Source organism: Oryctolagus cuniculus, chromosome 6 (assembly GCF_051225735.1).
Source record: "Oryctolagus cuniculus isolate XC-2025 breed Fujian yellow rabbit chromosome 6, ASM5122573v1, whole genome shotgun sequence".
NCBI classification, from domain to species: domain Eukaryota; kingdom Metazoa; phylum Chordata; class Mammalia; order Lagomorpha; family Leporidae; genus Oryctolagus; species Oryctolagus cuniculus.
The window spans coordinates 64,128,678-64,145,148 of NC_142872.1; the positions used below are offsets into that span (position 1 = coordinate 64,128,678).

General features: G+C 47.8%; 1 long non-coding RNA gene across 1 annotated transcript; it reads right to left on the reverse strand.

Annotated features, from left to right (window-relative positions):
• Window positions 1-666: 666 nt before the first annotated feature.
• LOC149126170 (uncharacterized) lies at window positions 667-16,242 on the reverse strand. Its single transcript, XR_016234908.1, has 3 exons — window positions 16,085-16,242; window positions 3,051-3,128; window positions 667-1,394 (listed from the first exon to the last, which is right to left on the reverse strand). It is a non-coding gene; the product is annotated as an uncharacterized LOC149126170 (long non-coding RNA).
• Window positions 16,243-16,471: the final 229 nt, after the last annotated feature.

Here is a 16,471-nt window from a genome sequence, read left to right on the forward strand (position 1 = left end):
TTTGCACCCCCATAGAAACACAAAGTGAAATATATTATTTGAGTACTCGTTATAGCATTAAATCTCAATGCACAGCACATTAAGGACAGAGATCCTACATGAGGAGTAAGTGCACAGTGACTCCTGTTGTTGACTTTACCAATTGACACTCCTGTCTATGGCATCAGTAATCTCCCTATGCTCCAGTCATGAGTTTCCAAGGCTATGGAAGCCCCTTGAGTTCTCCGACTCTTATCTTGTTTAGACAAGGTCATAGTCAAAGTGGAGGTTCTCTCCTCCCTTCAGAGAAAGGTACCTCCTTCTTTGAAGACCTGTTCTTTCCACTGAGATCTCACTCACAGAGATCTTTTGCCAGAGTGTCTTGGCTTTCCATGCCTGAAATACTCTCATGGGCTTTTCAGCCAGATCCGAGTGCCTTTAGGGCTGATTCTGAGGCCAGAGTGCTATTTAGGGCATCTGCCATTCTATGAGTCTGCTGAGTATCTCACTTCCCATGTTGGATCACTCTCCCCTTTATTTATTCTATCGGTTAGTGTTAGCAGGTACTAGACTTGCTTATGTGCTCCCTTTGACTCTTAGTCCTTTCATTATGATCAATTGCGAACTGAAATTGATCACTTGGACTAGTGAGATGGCATTGGTACATGCCACCTTGATGGGATTAAATTGGAGTCCCCTGGTATGTTTCTAACTCTACCATTTGGGGCAAGTCAGCTTGAGCATGTCCCAAATTATATATCTCTTCCCTCTCTTATTCCTACTCTTATGTTTAACAGGGATCACATTTCAGTTAAATTTCAACACTTAAGAATAACTGTGTATTAATTGCAGAATTAAATCAGTCATATTAAGTAGAACAGACAAAAAAACTACTAAGAGGGATAATGTATTAAGTTGTTCATTAACAGTCAGGGCTATGCTGATCAAGTCACCGTTTCCCATAATGTCCCTTTCACTTCAACAAGTTTCCTTTTTGGTGTTCTGTCAGTTGTCACCGATCAGGGAGAACATATGGTATTTGTCCCTTTGGGACTGGCTTATTTCACTCAGCATGATGTGTTCCAGATTCCTCCATTTTGTTGCAAATGACTGGATTTCGTTGTTTCTTACTGCAGTATAGTATTCTAAAGAGTACATATCCCATAATTTCTTTATCCAGTCTACCGTTGATGGGCATTTAGGTTGGTTCCAGGTCTTAGCTATTGTGAATTGTGCTGCAATAAACATTAGGCTGCAGACCGCTTTTTTGTTTGCCAATTTAAATTCCTTTGGGTAAATTCCAAGGAGTGGGATGGCTGGGTCGAACGGTAGGGTTATCTTCAGGTTTCTGAGGAATCTTGAAGTCCAATTTTATAAGGACTAATAATAGTGGTAACTTCTAGGAGGGCTGGTTTCTAAAAGAAAGAGACAAATCGACACTATCAGGAATGAAAAGAGAGACATTATTATAGATCCTACAGCTGCTAAAAATAACAGGTTATTATGAATAACTATGTGCTAGTGAATTTGAAACTTTAGATGAAATGGAAGAATTGCTAGTTCAACAAAACACCAAAATTGACAGAAGAAGAAATTTAAGAATCTGAAAACCCCAATACCTATTAAAGAAATTATATTCATAATTAAAAGCCCTCCCACAAAGAAAAACCCTGGCTAATATGGCTTTATCAAATAGTTCTTCCAAACGTGAGGAAGAAATATCACCAAGCTTACACAAAGTCTGCCAGGGAATAGAAAAGAGGGATTAATTCTCAAGTATTTTTAAAAAGATTTACTTATTTGGGGGCCAGCACTGTGGTGCAGCAGGTTAAAGCCCTGGCCTGAAGCACTGGTATCCCATATGGGCACCAGTTCTAGTCCTACTGCTTCTCTTCTGATCCAGCTCTCTGCTGTGTCCTGGGAAAGCAGTAGAAGATGGCCCAAGTCCTTGGGCCCCTGCACCCACGTGGGAGACCCGGAAGAAGCTCCTGGCTCCTGGCTTCAGATCGGCACAGCTCTGCCTGTTGCAGCCATCTGGGGAATGAACCAGAGGATGGAAGACCTCTCTCTCTGCCTCTACCTATCTCTGTAACTCTTTCAAATAAATAAAATAAATGTTTTTAAAAAAGATTTGCTTATTTGGAATTCAGAGTTGGGAGGGGGATTGATTCTATCCACTGTTCACTCCCCTAATGCCTACAGTGACTGGGAGGACTAAAGGTGGGAGCCGGGAACTCAGTTCAGGTCTCCTATGTGGGTGGTAGGGACCTAATCACTTGAGCCATCACTGCTGCCTCTCAGGGTCCATATTAGCAGGAAGCCTGAGTCAGGAGCTGGAGTCAGCGACTCCCACCCCAACTATTTTATATAAAGCTAGCATAGCCCTGTGCACCAAAACTGTTCAGGAAAATACATAGGAAGATAGGTCTTATGGACACACCAGTCTGTTTTGTAGACACACAGTTTAAATAAATTATTAGCAAATGAATTCTGAAACACAAAAAGTATAAAAATATAAATAACCTTTAAGTTGAGTTTATTCAAGGAATGCAAGTTTTTTTTTTTTTTTAATTGATATATTGGGCCAGTGTTGTGCTGTAGCAGGTTAAACCAGCATCCTGTATGGGTACTGGTTGGAATCCCGTTTGCTCCACTTTAATCCAGCTCCCTGCTAATGAGCCTGGGAAAGCAGTAGAAGAAGACCCAAGTGCTTGGGCCCCTGCCAGCCACATGGGAGACCTGGAAGAAGCTCCTGGCTCCTGGCTTCAGATCAACTCAACTCCCCACCATCATGGCCATTTGGGGAGTGAACCAGCAGATAGAAGACCTTTCTCTCTCTCTCTCTCTCTCTCTTTCTCTCTGTAACTCTAACTTTCAAATAAATAAAAAACTGATATAATTTCCCCCTAAGAGATAAAAATCATAATCATCTCAATAAATGCAGAAAGAGCATCTGATACAAGTCAGCATCCACTTAAAACTTTAACCAAATTCTTAGAAAACTAGGCATACATAGAAACATGCCTAACATGATAAAAATTATATACAAGAAACAAACAGCATAATCCTACCTACTGATGAATATTTCAAGTTTCTGCCTGAGTTACAGGGGAGACAAGGTGTGCACTCTGTCCTCCTCTTCTGGAACCCTAGTCAGAACAAAAATGCAAGTGAATGAAATAGAAAGCAGGATGATTGAAAAGGAAGAAATAAATGTTACAATCCAAGAGTAACATGATTGTGTATGGAGCAAATCCATAGGCGTCTATAGAGTTAATCATTGAATTTAGCAGGTCACCTGATACAAAATCAGTCTCTCTATTTATTCTAAAATATTTTTAAAAGGAGGCCAGCATTGGGACACAGTGGCTTAGCCACTGCTTACAATGCTGACATCCCGTATCAGAGCCCCTGTTCGAGTCCCAACTATTCTGCTTTCAATCCAGCTCCCTGCTAATGCCTCTGGGAAATCAGCAGATGACGGCCCAAGTCCTTGGGCCCCTGCCACTTGGATGGGGTTTCAGGCTCCTGGCTTCTGCGTGCTCCGCATCTAGTCGTTGTGGTCACGTGGGAAGTGAACCAGTAAATGGAAGATCTCTATCTCTGCCTCTCTCTCTCCCTCTCCCTCTCCCTCCCCCCCACTCCCTCTCCCTCTCTCTCTCCCCCCTTCTCTCCCACTCCCTCTCCCTCTCTCTCTCCCCTCTTCTCTCCCACTCCCTCTCCCTCTCTCTCCCCCCTCTATCCCTCTCCCTCCCCTCTTTTTAACTTTGCCTTTCAAATAATAAATCAATCTTTAGAAAAGAGAATTTTAAAATGTAAGTTTAAAATTAGTGACATTATAGCATGAAAGTTAAATCTGTAGGGATAAATTTACAAAAGAGAAACAAAACAGATACTGAAATCTACTAAAGATTATTGGAGAAATTAAAGAAGACCCAAATAAATGGAGCAAGGCAACACTTATAGAGTGAGAGACTCAGCATTCTAAGATGTCAGTTCCCCCAGAGTAGACCAATGGACTCAACAAAGTCCCAATCAATATATCAATAGGCCTTTTTGTAGAAATTAACAGACTGATTCTCAACTTCGTGTGGAAATACAAAGTGTGAAAAAATAGTCAAGACTGTCTTGAAGAAAAAAACAAAGTGTGAGGACTTACAGATCAAATAGCAAAACCTAACACGAAGCTCCAGTCATTAAGAAAGTGTAATATTAGCATATGGGCTGATGGAGAGTAATGGGCCCAAAGAAAGCCCAGAAACAGATGCACACCACACACTGGTGTTTGATTTTTTTTTTTTTAAGTTGATATCACAGAGTAGTGGGGGGGGGGGGAATGGTCTTTTTTAAAAATATATTTATTTTATTTATTTGAAATGCAGAGTTATACACACACACACACACACACACACACACATGCTCCATCCACTGGGTCACTCCCCCAAATGGTTGAAATAGCCAGGGCTGGGCCAGACCGAAGCCAGGTGCCAGGAACTTCATCAGGGTCTGCGTGTGGGTACAGGGGCACTTGGGCCTCCCCTACAGCTCCCCCAGATGCACTAAGCAGGGAGCTGGACCAGAAGCAGAGCACCCTGGATTTGAACTGGCACCCACATGGATTGCTGGCTTCACAGATGGCAGCTTTACCCACTACACCACAACGCTGGCCCAAAGATAACTTTCTTAATAAATAGGGAATACCCATTTGGATGAGATTAATCCTAGCTGTAAAATGAAAAAGCTTCCAGAAGACTACATTGAAGGCTATCTTTGTGACATTGGGAAAAGCAAAGGTTTATTAAAGAAGACACAATGACATCAAAAACACGGAGAATACTGATTAATTGGACATTACAAGGGTACTTCAAAAAGTTCATGGAAAATGGAACTGAAAAATAAGTTTCTAAAAATTTGAAGTTCGTTTTTTCATGATATGCCTTTCCATGAACTTTTTGAAGATGCTTCATAAGATCAAGTACTTTTGTTCATCAAAAGACGCTATTTGGAAAGTTGAGGCTGGGCCGGCGCCATGGCTCACTTGGCTAATGCGGTGCCGGCATCCCGGGTTCTAGTCCCGGTTGGGGCGCCGGATTCTGTCCCAGTTGCTCCTCTTCCAGTCCAGCTCTCTGCTGTGGCTCGGGAGGGCAGTGGAGGATGGCCCAAGTGCGTGGGCCCTGCACCCGCGTGGGAGACCAGGAGGAAGCACCTGACTTCTGGCTTTGGATTGGCGCAGTGCACCGGCCATTTGTGGAGTGAACCAATGGAAGGAAGACCTTCTCTCTGTCTCTCTCTCTCACTGTCTAACTCTGCCTGTCAAAAAAAAAAAAAAAAAAAAAAAAAAAAAGGAAAGTCGAGGCTGGAAAAGGAAAGAAGAAGGTGTTTTCCTATGCTTTTTAGAGGACTTATATCCAGCACGTGGGAAGAATTCCAACAAATCAACAAGTAAAAGACTCAGCAGAAGCATGGGTGACAGACTTGAGCAGGCATTTCACAAATGAGACTGGAAGACTTCAGTCGTCTGGGAAGTGGAAATTAAAACCACATTGAAATTAACTATCACAGAGCCGGCGCCGCGGCTCACTAGGCTAATCCTCCGCCTAGCGGCGCCGGCACACCGGGTTCTAGTCCCGGTGGGGGCGCCGTATTCTGTCCCGGTTGCCCCTCTTCCAGGCCAGCTCTCTGCTGTGGCCAGGGAGTGCAGTGGAGGATGGCCCAGGTGCTTGGGCCCTGCACCCCATGGGAGACCAGGAGAGGCACCTGGCTCCTGGCTCCTGCCATCGGATCAGCGCGGTGCGCCGGCCGCAGCGCGCTGGCCGCGGCGGCCATTGGAGGGTGAACCAACGGCAAAGGAAGACCTTTCTCTCTGTCTCTCTCTCTCACTGTCTACTCTGCCTGTCAAAAAAAAAAAAAAAAAAAAAAAAGAAATTAACTATCACAGAAATTAAAAGAATTGACATTTGCAAGTGTCCATAAGGGTATGAATCTGCTGAGATTCTTTTCACAGCAAGAGTGGTGAACGAGGGGTTGGTGCTGTGGCATAAGCTGCTGCCTGCGGTGTCAACATCCCATATAGGCACCGCTTTGAGTCCCCACTACTCCACTTCCGATCCAGCTCTTTGCTATGGCCTAGGAAAGCAATAGAGGATGGTCCAAGTCCTTGGGACCCTGCAACCATGTGGGAGACCTGGAAGAAGCTCCTGGCTCCTGGCTTTGGATCAATGCAGCTCTGTCCATTGCAGCCATCTGGAGAATGAACGAGCGGATGAAAGACATCTCTCTCTCTCTCTCTCTCTCTCTCTCTCTCTTTCTCTCTGACTCTGCTTCTCTATAACTCTGCCTTTCAAATAAATAAATAAATCTTTAAAAAAAAAGAGTGGTAATTGAGAAAAATCACTTTGGAAAACCATGTGTAATTATCCACTAAAACTAACAATTCTACTTCCAGAAATGCATTCAACTATCATGCATACATATCACACCAAATGCCATGTTCAAGTATGTTCATTGCATCACTGATAGTAATAGCTTCAAATGGGAACAAGTCAAGTGGCAATCAATAGCAGGATGGATAAATAAATTGTGACATTGTCATTTAGTACACAATTATGTACCAATTAAAAATGAATGAACTACAACTACACTTGACATGAATAAATTCACAGCTGTTGTGTTGAATGAAAGAAGCCTGGTACAAGGGTATGCATGGTAAGGGTCCATTTATACAGGGACTGGCATTGTGGCACAGGGGGTTTAGCTTCTGCTTGTTGGTGCTGACATCCCAAATCAAGATGCCGGTTCAAGTCCCTGCTGCTCCACTTCCAACCCATAAGCTCCCAGCTACTGTACCTGGGAAGGCAGCAAAAGATGGCCCAAGTATTTGGATCCCTGCCACCCATGTGGGAGACCTGGATGGAGTTCCTAGCTGCTGGCTTTAGCAGAGCCTAGCCCCTGCTGTTCCTGTCATTTGGGGAGTGAATCAGCGGATGGAAGACCTCTCTCTCTTTACCTCTCTCTCTCTCTCTTCCTCTCATCATTGTTGCTCTGCCTTTCAAATAATTAAAAATCGTTCAAAAAATATATATAACCACACTCCTTAAAAAATATTTCATTTATGCAAAAGGCACAAGCAGGCAAAACGAATCCATGGAGATAGGGGTCAGGTTCCGTGCTGCCTTGGGAAGGGAGACAGTGGAGGGAGAGCGTGGCACAGAGGTGGGTCCCTGGGCTCTGATAATGCCCTGCCGTGGATCTCAGTGTTGGTGCTGTTTCTAACGATGCGTGTTTGCTTTGTGAAAATTTATCAGTCTGTACACTTGTGATTTGTGTTCTTTTCTGTAGGCATGGCAGACTTAAATAAAAGCTTCATTCATAATAAATTACACAGACACCAAAACTGGCAATGATTCCAGAGTCGGGAGGCACACTATGCTGGTGTGTGTAAGCCGGCTTTCTCGGATGCAGCAGGTGGGTCCCGCACTATGGAAGGAGATTGGACAATGTATCCAGTTAGAAATGCACACATCTTTATATAAAAAGTAAATAAATAGGGCCCAGCATTGTGGCACAGCAGGTGAAGCTGTCACCCGTGATGCTGGCATCACATAGAAGCTCTGGTTGGAGCCCTGGCTGCTCCTCTTCCATCCAGCTTCCTGCTGATGGCCTGGGAAAGCAGCAGAAGCTGGCTCAAGGGCTTGGGCCCCTGCACCTGCATGGGAGACCCAGAGGAAGCTCCTGGCTCTGGGCATCAACCTGGCCCCGCCCTGAATGCTGCGGTCATTTGTGGATGGAAGATATCTCTCTCTCTCTCTCTCTCTCTCTCCCTTTAATATAATAAAAAGCTAAATAAAATAATAAAGATTTTTAAATAGACAACTTTTTTAGATCAGCTTTAGATTCAACCAAAGTTGAGCAGAAAGCCTACCATCAGTGCATCTGCAGTGACACATCACTGTCAATCAAAGTCCAGAGTTCACGTTAGGGCTCACCTCTGTGCTGTACCTCCCGTTATTTTTTAAGTCAATCATTCCTATTTTGAGGACAGTTTTAGAACCACAGCAAAATTGAGGAGGAAGTGGAGTTCCCTTATACCATCCTCTTCCCCTCACCATCCACATGTGCCCCCAGGCTCCCCGACCGTCAACATCCTGCATCAGCGGTGCCTGTGGCGCCATTGACCGACCCATACTGACACTCTGAGGCAAAGCCCGTAGCTTACCTCTGCGTTCCTTCTTGGTGCGAGGTCTGTGGGTTTGGAACAATGCCTACTGACTTCAACCGCCCTTACGGTGTCCTGCCAACTACTTTCCCTGCCTTTTTTTTTTCTTCTGTTTTAATTTGAGAGGCAGAGTTACAGACAGAGAGAGGGAGAGACAGAGAGGGAGTCCGCTGATTCACTCCCCAAATGGCCCCAAAGACCAGAGCTGAGCCGATCCAAAGCCAGAAGCCAGGAGCCAGGAGCTTCTTTTGGGTCACTTACATGAGTACAGGGGCCCAAACACTTGAGCCATCTTCTGCTGCTATCTCAGGCCATCAGCAGGGAGCTGGATGGGAAGAGGAGCATCTGGGACTCAAACTGGTGCCCATTTGGGATGCTGGTGCTGCAGGCAGAGGCTGCCACACACCACAATACCGGCCCCTACTTTTCCTGCCTTTCAAGTCCTTTCTGTTCCACCTATGCGTCCCTTCCTCCCCCCGACCCCTGGAAAGCACTATTTCTGTGTCTCTGGTAGCTTTGGCTCCTACAGAGCCCTGTGTCATTGGAATCACACAGTATGTAGCCATTTCAGATCAACATTTTCTCTTAGATGTTTACCTTGGAGATTCCTTCATGGGTTTGATTTTGTGGCTTGAGAGATAAATTCTGTTTTTTTTTTTTAAAGATTTTTAAAAATTTATTTGAAAGGCAGAGTTACAGGGAGAGAGAGGGACAGGGAGAGAGAGAGAGAGAGAAAGAGAGAGAGAGAGAGTGCTTCCATCTGCTGGCTCACTCCCCAAATGGTTGCAACAGCCTGAGCTGGGCTGATCCAAAACCAGGAGCCAAAAGCTTCTTCTGGTCTCCCACACAGGTTCAGGGGCCCAAGGACACTTCAATTGCTTTTCCAGGCCACAGCAGAGAGCTGGATCAGAAGTGGAGCAGCCAGGACTGGAACTGGGGCCCATATGGGATGCTAGTGCTGTAGGTGGTGGCTTAACCTGCTATGCCACAGCGCTGGCCCCAAGAGATAAAATTTTTTTAGTGCTGAATAATGTTCTATTGTTTGGATGTGTGACAGGTTGTTCGTCTGTGAAAGGGCATCCACATTTGGCTGCTTCTAAGTTTTCACAATTAGGAATAAAGCTGTGATCCCATCCACGTTAAAGTCGTTAGTGTTATAATTGCATTGTTTTCTCTTTGCTACCTATGTTCTCTGCTCCTATTTTTGTCTTTTTTTTCTATCTTTTAATTGAGCACTTTTATATATTACATTTTCTCTCCTTACTTAGCATATCAATTATAGTTCTTTGCAACTTCTTTTATTGGTGTTCCCAGAGTTTATTGCACACTCTCACAACTAATCCCAGTCAATTTTCACATAACATTAGACTGACCCCTGGCTAGTGCCCTATAGTAAAGTATTTCCAATGTCTCTGTTCTGCCTGTAGTCCTTCATTTCACTTATTCATAGGCTATCATCACCAAATACATTGTGGCTTTATGATTGTGAAGAACCTTCTATTTGTCAGATGCACTAAGATCTCAAAAATAGCAGTGTTTGCTTTACCTTCACTTCCTTCCTCTAACACTCTTCATTTCTTCACGTAGATCCAAGAGTCTGACCTGTATAATTATTCTCCTCTCTGAAAAACTTCCTCTATATCCATTGTTAAGCAAGTTTTTTTTAAAAAAAGATTTATTTATTTATGTGAAAGACAGAGCTACAGAGAGGCAGCGGGAGAGGCAGAGAGAGAGAGAGAGAGAGAGAGGGAGAGAGAGAGCTTTCATCCACTGGTTCACTCCCTAGATGGCCAGGTGCAGGGGCCCAAGGACTTGGGCCATCTTCTAGTGCTTTCCCAGGCCATAGCAGAGAACTGGATTGGAAGTGGAGCAGCTGGGACTCGAACCCTGTGCCCATATGGGATGCTGGCACTGCAGGCGGTGGCTTTACCCACTACACCACAGCACTGGCCCCTGCTAAGCAAGTTTAATAGCAATAAATTCCCTCAACTTTTGCTTTCCCAAGGAAGTCTTTATTTCTCCTTCTGTAGGATAATTTTTCTGAGTACCAAGTTCCAGACAGCTAAGGTTTTTTTTTTAAACACCATCAATATATTGCCCCAGTCTCTCCCACTTGCACAGTTTCTGTAGAGAAGTCTGCTGTCATTCTTACCTGCACTCCCGCTCCACTGGCTTCTTCCAGTGTGGCCAAGCCCCAGCCATTGTGGCTATTTGGGGAGTGAACCCTCGGATGGAAGATCTCTCTCCCTCTCTCTCTTTCTCCCTCTCCCTCTCTGCCTCTTCCTCTCCTGCTCTCTCTGTAACTCTGCTTTTCACATAAATAAATAAATCTTTAATAAATAAATAATAAAAGGGACTGCAATAAGTAGGACCCCAGTGATGTGCTTGGAAAGTGTGTGTGGTGGGCAGCATCTCACAGGCCTACATTTAGGTCTCAGTCTTTTCATGAGCCTGTGACCCTGGCTGTGACCCTCACAATGACCCTCAGTCCCTCTCGTTCCCTATCCCATAGGTGGGAGGTGAAGGGCAGCTTTGGCTACAACTTCTCCTCTAGGAATTGAATTAGAGATACAGTGCACATGAGCCCAGAGGCTTGTGCCCAAGGATTGCTTGAAGCATTGAGAGATTGGAGACAACAGGAATACCCATCCACAGGGGACAGGTCAAACCCTCCAGGGGACACCCAGTGCAACAAGTGACCGTCCAGGTATGGAAATGGCCAAGGAGTCGAGCTGTGCAGCAACACGGAATACACCCCAAAATAGGTTGTAGGGGGAACGGAACCAAGCAGAGCCAAAGGACACCCCTAGCACAGTGCCGTGGGTGAAACAAAGAAAGGAGTGATGGGCACATGTTTTCTCATGGGAGCGTAAACACTCCAAAGACTCAGCGAGACAGAGCTAACGCCACTGCCTTTGCCCAGCCACAGCCTTGGCAGGGAGACTTGCACTGTGCAATGAACCTGCATTCTTGGGTTCTGAACTCGTGGTTTCAGCCAAGCTTGGACTGAAAGTACTATCACCCCGCCAAATGGTGTCCATACTGAACACACAGGCTTTTTTTTCTTGTCATTATTTCCTAAGCAATATAGCACAAAGGAACTATTAATATAACATTTATGCTGTGTTAGGTATTTTTTAAAGATGTATTTATTTATTTGAAAGGCAGAATTACAGAGAGGCAGAGGCAGAGAGAGAGAGAGAGGTTTTCCATCTGCTGGTTCACTCCCCAGATGGCTTCAATGGCCAGAGCTGAGCTGATCTGAAGCCAGGAGCCAGGAGATTCTTCCAAGTCCCCCACACAGGTGCAGGGGCCCAAGAACTTGGGCCATCTTCTACTGCTTTCCCAGGCTAAAACAGAGAGCTGGATCAGAAGTGGAGAAGCTGGGTCTCGAACTGGCGCCCATATGGAATGCTGGCACTGCAGGCAGCGGCCTTACCCTTACACCACAGCGCCAGCCCTGTGTATTAAGTATCATAAGTCATCTAGAGATGATGCCAAGTCTACAGGGGGACTGTGTGGATCCACATTACAGAAATGAGCTGAGTGTTCTCCTGTTCGCATTTGAGGAGGTCCTAGAACCAGTCACTGGTGGACACCAACAGGCTGCTGCGCTGGCTCCTCCGTTTTGATGTCTGAATCCTGAGAATGCATCACCTAACGAAGGCATCAAGGTATGAGTGAAAGGAAGGAAGGAAACCCCAACTCCTGCCGCCCAGGGACTGCAATGACCCTAACAGCACTGTGAAGTAGTTCGCTTATACCCATTTCCCAGATGGAGAAGTTGGGGGGCCAGAGGAGGAAACAGCTTGCCTGAGGAGGAGCTCCCAGCAGTAGATGGCAGAGCTGGCTTGGAACCCCATCCGACTGCAGCTGGCCCAGTTCACTGGGCCTGACTTCCTGCCTCCCCTGACAAGAGCACATCAGAACCACTCGCTCCCCAGCGGAGGCTCAACTCGCTTCTGGGGAGCCAGGTCCTCCGTGAGGGCCGGAGCAGCTGCACCTTGCAGCCCGTCAGCTCCCAGGGCAGACTCACCTGGTTCCTCCTCCAGGAATTTGCAGCTGCCGGATTAATCCTAGCACCTCACTTGCCCACCTCGGAAGGTACAATCCAATTTAATTTGTGTAGAAAAAAAAAACTGCACAAAAGCCGTAACACTCAGTTTATCCCTTGAAATGCAATCAGGCGGAAGGAAAGAATTAATTTTTAATTCCATCTTAATTACTCAGAGAAATAATCTATGGGCAAAGCCCGGCCCTGGGCTGCCCCAGCCCAAGCTTTGTCTGCAGCTGCCGGCCCCTGGCGCTGACCGGAGGCGGGGAGAGGCGGGGCCGGGGCCAGACTCCTGCACGGGTATCCTTTGCAGAAGAGAATGACGAACTGCATAAATGAGTGAATTAGCTCACCCCTTCTTGCTCCTTCAGAAAGAGCTCTGATGTCTTGGATAAAGCCAGGAGCCGACAGCCCAGCCACAGCATGGGGGGATGGGGGGGGGGGACCTGGGTGTAGGTGGTCTGAGGATGGGGGCGGTTTCTTCCTCATCGTTTGCATTTGGTGACCAAATATAATTGAGCACCTACTGTGTGCTGGGCATTTCGTGGGGGCTGGGGAGTCTGCAGACCAGGTCCCTGCCATTATGGAGCTGCATTCTGGTGGGGGCAGAGAGACCAACAGTGAAGCAGGAGGCAACTAAGTTCACTGATCTCACCTGGTGCTAAGCACGAGGTAGCAAAGGAGACAGGAGAGTGGGCCGGAGAGTTGGGGGGAGGGTCTGTCACCAGCAGACAAGGAGGCAAGCAGTGGATCTCCAGAAAGAGGGGACCTGATCCCTGCCCAGGCCCGGAAGTGGTGTCCAGCAGGGGGCGTAGCAAGCAGAAATGGCAGGGCGGCTGAGTGGAGCCTGCGTTTTCACTCCTGCACCAGAGGAAGCTGCTGGGTGCCCCTGCATACACCCAAGAGGTGCTCAACCAGTGCTTGCCCGAGAAACAGCATCTTCTGTCCCTTCGCTGCTGCCAGGGAACTTGGAGCCACTGTTGATGTCCGGGAGGCGCTCCCCAGCACTGTTTTCATGTGCTAGCAAGTCTTAATGAGGACCGTAATGAGTCACTAAAAATGGCATCATTAGCTTGAGAACAGAACACTCCACGAAGCCAAGGTCCAGACCAGCCAGGCGGCCGGCCAGGGAGCGGCCGTGTCCTGTGCACCTGCTCAGGGATGGGACTGCCCCTTCCCAAACAACAGGGAGCCCGTTTCCCTGCTTGGATCTCCCCGGGCTGCACTCACCGTCTCAGGACACTGGCCTGGGCTGCGTCCTTACGGCCCGAGAGGCTGTGAGTATGACGGAGAGAAAAACAAGGATTTGCTTGGATGTAAAAATGGAAGTGAAGACATAGCCTGAGGCTGACTAGGAGCTTAAAGTGCTAACATATTAGCACGGAGGTTCTAGATCCAGGGCCACAGGCTAGGGCTGCCATGATTTGGACCGAGCAGCAGTCAGGAAAAGTAAACCCTTTTCGACACTCAATTATGGGGAGAGTTTACATAAACATTTAGATGTTCCACTCGTCCTGCAAAGCCAAGAGCTCAACAGCGCTGAGGCTACGATCCAGAGCGGTCACGCTGGGCAGGGGTTGGGTGTGGGGAGATCCTTAGGCAAGGCCCGTCCGTGACCTCTTTGTCACATTACCCTCCCCCTTCCCCTTCCTCGAGGTCTCCCCACCTCGCAGCCAAGTCTCAGCCGCCATCTCGCCATCTGCCCACCAGGTTTGCCCAGATGATTTGCTTTCTGGAGATTCAAGAAAATACAAGGGACCTTCTACCACTTCATGCAAAATGGGCATCGTGAAAAGCTATGCATGGCTTTCAACACTTTTTTTTGCACCAAAAATACATTTATCTTTTACTTCTGCAATTTTTTTGAAAAAAAAAAATTGCAATTTTTTTGAAAAAAAAAAAGGGGCAGCCCTTTGGGATGCCCGCATCCCTACGGGAGTGCTGGGATCGAGTCCCACCTCCGCTTCCGATCCAGTGCTCTGTTAATGCATCTGGGAGACAGCAGATGGTGGCGGAATACTTGAGTCCCTGCCACCCACATGGGAAGCCCAGAAGAAGCTCCTGGCTCCTGGCTTCGGATCAGCCCAGCTCCAGCCGTTGCTGACATTTGGGGAGTGAACCAGTGGATGGAAGACCTCTGTCTCTGTCTCTGCCTCTCTCTGTGTCATTCTGCCTTTCAAATCAATAAACATATACATATAAATCATAGAACTTACACTACCCTCCTATATGCATTCAGTTATCTCTAGATGACCGATAATACCTAATACGACGGAAATACCATGCAAATAGTTCTTTTGCCACATTTTTAGAGAATAATAATAAAGAATAAATTCTACCCATAGTCAATAGAGGCAAGACTGTTTTCCTTAAACATTAAAAAAATATTTTTTGAGAGAGAGACAGAGGGAGAGCTCTCTCATCTACTTGCTCAATCTTCAAGCGCCACAGTGCCTGGGGCTGCGCCAGGGCTGAGCCAGGAGCCAGGAACTCAGTCCAGGTTGCCCAGTTGAGCAGCAAGGACCCAGTCACTTGAGCCATCAGTGCTGCCTCCCAGGGTCCCATCAGCAGGACCTGGAGTCAGGAGCAGAGGCTGAGTGAGCCCAGGAACTGATGGACAAATGGAATTAAAAGCGCCCATTATTCTTATTCATGACCTTATTGAAACTCCCTCCCATGTTTGTATATGCGCACAAATATGCATACATGTGTGTTTGCAGGTGTACGTGTGTGCACCTGTGAATGCGTGTGTGTTTATGCATGTGCACATATGTGAATGTGTGTGTGCTATGTGCACATGTATGTTGTGCCGTATGTGTTCACCCACATATGTGTGTGCATGCACTGCGCGCCTGTGTGTGTGTGTGCGCATGAGCACATGTGTGTGTGACTTGGCTCGTGTGCTTTTGGAGTCTGGTGAAGTCCCAAGACCCGCAGGGTGAGTCAGCAGGCGTCACACCCAGGCAGAGCAGATGGCTAAAAAAAAAAAAAAAAAAAAAAAAAAAGCCCCAGTTTGGGAGCGCCTGCCTTTTGTCCCGCCTCCTCCTGAGAGCACCGGGCCGCCCCCGGGGGGAGGGCCCTGCTCGGCCCCGCCTACTGGTCAGTGCTGATCTCACACAAGACACCCTCACGGACCTTCCCACCCCCTGCATCACAGCAGCCCTCGGAGCTCCCTGCGGCCCAGCCGGTTGGCGTGCACTCAGCCTTCAGCCTCCCCCAGAGCCCTCCCCCGGTGCCCGGCGCCTCTGCGGCCTGCCTTCCCCCGCGGTTGGCCCTCAGAGCCGTGAGAGCACACGGGCGTGCAGCCGCAGCAGCGCCACACCGCGGTCCTGCCCACCCCCACCCCCACAAGCACCCTCCTCATTTTCTGCACATGGGGAGATCGCCGAGCTGGATTCTCCCTCCAGCTCTGGCCCTCTCTTGACGTGGCTGCAGACCCTTCCACCCACGGCTGCCTCGGCCTTTTTTTGTGCGCGTGTAGTATTCCACCCTGTGGCAGGTGCACCCCGCTCCTCACGGATGAGACCCGGGGACCTGTTTCTGACCCTTTCCTGCCGCAGACAATGCCACGAGCGCCACATCTTCCCACACAGGGAAGCGGGTGCATCCCGGCCTGCGACGCTGCCACCCCCGCGAGCCCGAGCGTTTCTCGCTTTGCGAGGCACTGCTGGGTCACCTCCGAGGACGTTACAACAGAGATTCCTTTTTAAAAGCGCATTTTTCCCCTCTCATTATAAAAGTAATCTTTTAGTAGAATTCTTAAGTGTGATTTGATTACACCCTGTAACCAAAATCTTTCCCAGCAGAACAGTCAATGGGAAAATAACATCAATTACCTGAAATTTTCTCCGCAGCCGGCTGGATTGCGCCTCTCCCGGTGCGCGGGGGCTCTTGTACTAGGTGTCTGTTTTCCCGCAGGCGGCTCTGCTGGGGCCCGAGGCGCGGCTCTTTGAGCCCAGATGACCCCCCTGGAAAAGAGCCCCCTGTTCCTGTCCCTGCTCAGCTCAGCCTCCCACGTGTCTCAGCCCACGGTCGCCCCCTGCCGGGCAGATGGAAGGGGCAATCTGCTTTCCCACCTGGCCAGGCTGTGTTGTTCAAGCCCAGTGCCTGCTTGTCCTTGGCTGGAGGAAGTGTCCTTGCTGTCGCCAAGGCAGGGGAGCTGTGGCTACTGGGGCAGACAGCTCCTCTGGGCCTCCCACACTGGCTTCAGAGCTGGCCAGCTG